The following is a 5,189-nucleotide window of genomic DNA, read 5'->3' as shown; positions in this document are numbered from 1 at the left end:
GGTTTGTGCCTTTTAACATGTCCAGCATCATGACAGTGCCACGATTGCTGTTCTTTCCCCAATTTGCTTACAGTTCCCCCTCCATGAACATGTATCCCAAACTACAGCAGCAGTTGGCCAACGCTATTTTAAACAATGTTTCAGGTCTTTCATGTTCCACAGAAAAGCCTGAAACCTCCAAAACAGTTAAGCAACAGTGACTAAGTGTACTTCACACGATGTCCAGGATTTCTAGTGACCTTTATACACAATATCATCCGGCTGTTTGAGAGCTGAAGATCAAAAAGACTTTGCCTGACTCACAAGTGACTAAGCAGAGAGAAACTAGGCCTAAAGATAATAAAACTGAGAGCAAAAAAGCAAGTTTTATCTGCTCGTTACCTCGTGAACAGCAGCACTGTCCAGTTTCCAGAGCACTAAAGAAGTTTTTTTACACTTCACGGGAAGTCAAAAGCCCACAGATTGAAAGGATCTGGGGGTTCCTTTGTTATCGGTGGGCCCACACAGAAGGAATGGAGAAGTCCTCCTCCAGCTGTGCCGCCTGGCCACGGGAGGTAGCTGGAGTCAGTCTCCTCGGGGTTATCCAGCTCCCTCTTCAGAGGGGCTGTATGGCAGCAAGGCACAACTCTGCCCGTAATTAAACAAGCTCAATAACACACACAGTGGGGGAGAAAGGAGAGTCCCCGAGGCAGACTACTAACAAGGACAGCGGCTAGACAAATGGAGCATTTTCAAGACTGTTTCTTAATCAATAATTTGAAAGGAATGCTAGGCACATTGCCATTCTGCTGGTTTATTCTGCTGAAATAACCTTTATATCTGCCTCTTTTCGAGTCCAACTGACTCACACGTAAATTAGTCTCATAAAGCAGACCTGTTCACTAATAAAGCAGAGATCCCATCCGGCAACACTAGAAACTTAAAAAGAAAAAAAAAAAGAAAAAAAAAAAGAAATCCTGTGAATTATCCACCCATCTCAAACTTCATCACTGCATGAAACAGTGAATGCAAGAGCCCCGCAAGGCACTCGCATCCTGAACTGTTGAACAGATCTGAAGCAGCATAATTAGCTATTCCCATGGCCTCTACAGCTTGATCTGGTATGAATTTGTAATATTGCCCTTCCCCCATTGCTGATAAAAGCCGCACAAAGAAACAAAGATATTTAACATACCGCAATGTAATATAACACAAACTGCAGGCAGAGGTATTAAAAAAGTCATCTGAAAAATTAAGCACATTTAAAACTGCTCCTGGAACAATTATTCATGGTACAGAAGAAAAAAAAAATATCTTGTTGTAACAACATGAAAGAGGGGAAGAAAAAAAAAAAAGAAAGAAAAAAGTACTCTGGGAACCTCAAGGCAATACTTCCTATTGTGCATGATGACAGATCACCATCTATTAGAGAAGTGCAAGAGGTAGGAGAAGCTTAGAGGTTAAGAAAGCTCAGCAAAATAATCACCTACGCTTTATTCAGCCTTCTGGACAAAATACTTCAAACACCGAATAGCACATTAAAATGTTTGAATACAATCACAATATTAAAAGTTTTAAATGAATAACATTAAACGGAAGTTCAGTTAAAAGAAAACACAAAAGATAGTAAATACTCCAATCAGATGAAGATAGGAGGCAGATGCTCAGAAGAGTTCTCACAGTCTGAAGTCCCATTCACACACTGAAAAATCCATGCAGGCAGACAAGAAAAACAGCATTAATGACTGATAAACCAGATTGGAGCTTAAATAATTAAAATACTACAGGGAATGGGGCTGAGATCCTACAAATCACTTATCGGTATCATGACAAGTTGTTAAACTCTATGGGGGGGGGGTAGGAGGGGTGGTGACAGTTTGTTTATAAACTTACAGCTGTTCTCACAAAGTGCAGGAGATTCACTTCTGTTAAAATTTCTTTACTTAAGCAGCAAGAGAAGTGTTTCCCAAGAAAATTGCCCAAGATGGGCTACTACTACGCTATTTCAGTAATTCAGAATCCATATGGCAATTCCAATGACCTGCCTAGTGGAACAAGCAAAACAAGTTTAATTCTAGGGGGTTTTTAAAGATTAAAAATACATTTAAAAAAATACACACTTCCATACAGTAGCGAGTATTCTGCAATGAAAATATGTACTTTAAGTACAGTGCTCACTGGACATAACAGCTCAGAGAAGACCACTTGGAACAAGGCAACCAAGACCAGGTTGGACGGGGCTCTGAGCAACCTGATCTGGTTAGCGGTGTCCCTGCTCACTGCAGGGGGGTTGGACTAGATGACCTCTAGGGGTCTCTTTCAACCCAAACCATTCTATGATTCTATCACAGACTTTAGAAGGAAAGCACAACTCTTTATGGTATCAACATGGCAGCATTTCACTTAAACAAAATGTAGGTTAACCTGATTAGAAAAGAACACATGCTTTTCAGCTAACTTCCATTTCAGAAACTTAAATCATTTCTGATGACGGAGGGCAAAACTAATTCAGGAATTTAAGCACTCTCCAGTTTGCCAAGTTAATCCCTAACCCTAACAATGTATCTGCATGTCTGGATCCATCCTGATTTCAGGCAGGCTCCCGATAACTACTGTACACAAGACAAATTGCAAAAAGGACCCTTATCTAGATCATCAAGGGGGTTTGATCCAAAAACTTCACCGGGCATTAAAAGGTAGCTCAATCTGTGTTACCTCCTACGATCTTCAAAAAGCCATTTATCCAGTATACATAATGATGCAAATTATTTCTCAATACATGCTGGTCTTTAGGGTAATAATGTAAAATAAGAGAGAGAGACCAATTATGCTGCAGAAAAATATGCTATTTTTGAAAGTGTTTCCAGCTCCTTTTCACTACTTAACAGTACCAGTCACACTCCCACAAGCTTTCCCAGATGAAAGGTGAGACACAGCTTGCCAGCATTAACCCTGTTATTACCTTCATCAGTACAGCTACACAAATTACTTCATATTACACCCTTACGCAGACTTTTAATCACAGTGTCCTGACATATGGTTACAGCAGCAGTTTGGCTCCTATCTGTCATCACCGCAAGGAAAACATTCCCATTTCAGGGTAGCGTCCCAAAAGCAGTAGTAGTTACGCTGCTATGGCAGTTTCCAGGCTTTTCACTGGCAGCTACTCAGAGGTGAATTCCTGGCTGGGCTCCTGCTTGCTGTATACCCCACTCGGGGTCACCAGCCCTCCTCCTGTGTTGTTTAATCCCTTGTCCACGCTACCTTCTGGAGCAGGGGAGAGACGGACCTGGAGCAAAGACTTTAAAGTCTCATACATATTTGGAGGGTGGAGGGTGGGAAAGAGAAAGAGACACTGTAAGAAACGTTGAGCAAGAAATAAAACATTTTGCAGATGGTTTAGGGCCAGCCTACTATTTCTCACTCAAACAGCAGATAAAGATACTCAAGTCCATGAACACCTCATTAGCACATCAATAAAAGGGCACTCGGATATCCTCCTCCCTCCTCCTCTTCCCACCCCAAACTCTTTCAATCTCTTCATAAAGAGGAATGAGAATTAGTAGAAAAACTTATAAAAAAAGAAGATAAATAGTAAGAATTACTTTTGGCACTGCATTTTCCACACTTTGGGATTCACATTCGCATGATTATATTTATTATGAAATGTTTTCAAAGTGGCAGGTGGCTGTTTATTTGCCCTACAGCCAACGGACCACAGTGCTTTTTCAACAGCCTTTTGCACCGTGTCGTACAACTGTTGGACATCTTATCAGTCTGAAGATTACAGTAAAACTCAGGGTTTGGGTTTTTTAGAAGGCAAATTGAAGTTCTAGCACTCACATTTTTGATTCCTTTAGCCACATTCAACCCTCACAAGTCTTTTCATTATTCAGAATAAACACAATGTCAAAAGGTTGTATCCATCCCTTTATTTATGGGTTAAAAACCAGAATCACTAATGAGCTGAGTCATCAGCCAAAGAAAAGGCTGAGCCACCAGGGCAATGTGATGCATACTCCAGAACTTGTCACCTGCAAACACTGATGGGATAAGACTGCTCCTGTTTTCTCCTTTATTTGAATTCAGTGATAAGGAACTGGCCAGCAACAGCATCTCTTGGAGATTTCACTGTTCTGCGAGGGTGCTTACCTAGCTCGGTTTTGACATGGGTTGAATTAACACCTTATTATATTTACTGCTTGTTTTTCTTAGTTTTTCACAGGTAGACAACACCACAGTTGCACAACACATTGGCTGTTTTGGTCTGTAGTTGGGCTCATAATTCTGCCTGTTCCTCCCTCATTAGTTACAGTAAGAGTCACCCAGCCTTCTCTAGCATTCTGAGAGATCAAATTATCACTCATTATTTCCTCCTAATTGCAGAGGAAGAACCTCACACCAATGGCAAAACAAGCATCCTTGAAACACCCATATCCTTCCAGCACAGATTCCCAGTTTCACTTCCCAGTATGGTTCCTTCCTCACTTGCTTCAGTCATCTCCTGGAAGAGTTAAACTGGAAATAATCTTTAATAGAAGCTGCATGCAAAGCTACCTGGTATCAAGGACAGTAAGGCAGGCGGCATCACCTGGGGGGAGGATGGCAGAGAGAACATTTTAAAGCACCCTCAACTCAGACTAAGCAGGTATTAAGCTTGCTGAGGTTTTCTGTATGTATTCCAGTCTCTTGGAACAACGGATTATGGATTTCATGAGGCATCACTGCTAGCAAAACCAGGTATCCAGTCAGGTGTACTTGATCCGGAAACAGTCTTTTATATCATCACCTTCACATATTTTGTGCTGAAAACTAAGCAGAGCTGCTGTGCTACGTTTCCATCCAACTTCAGCTGACAAAACCGATGTAGTTCTAAAATTCACATTGAAACTCCGACAGGAGGTGGTCTTCCCCGTCCCTTTGGAAAGCGTTAAAACGCAGACACCTCCCAGGGCAGGGCAGGTTTAACACACGCAGCCGTGAGCAACTCCTGAAACTCTCCCGGCCGCGGCTGGGAGTACCTACCCCCGGGAGCTCATAATCGCTTTGAACCGTAAACAACATGGACACCGTCTTCCTCTTGGGAGCCCGGGCACTCGGAAACAAAACCATCACCACCACCACCACCCCCAGAAGCAGCAGATGCGCCTCATTTCAAGCCAACTTTAACAACTTCATACCATTAAAAAAAAAAAAAAAAAAAAAAAAAG

This window comes from Egretta garzetta, unplaced genomic scaffold, assembly GCF_000687185.1.
Source record: "Egretta garzetta isolate BGI_Z169 unplaced genomic scaffold, ASM68718v1 scaffold130, whole genome shotgun sequence".
Classification (NCBI taxonomy): Eukaryota; Metazoa; Chordata; class Aves; order Pelecaniformes; family Ardeidae; genus Egretta; species Egretta garzetta.
This window is presented reverse-complemented; position numbering follows the sequence as displayed.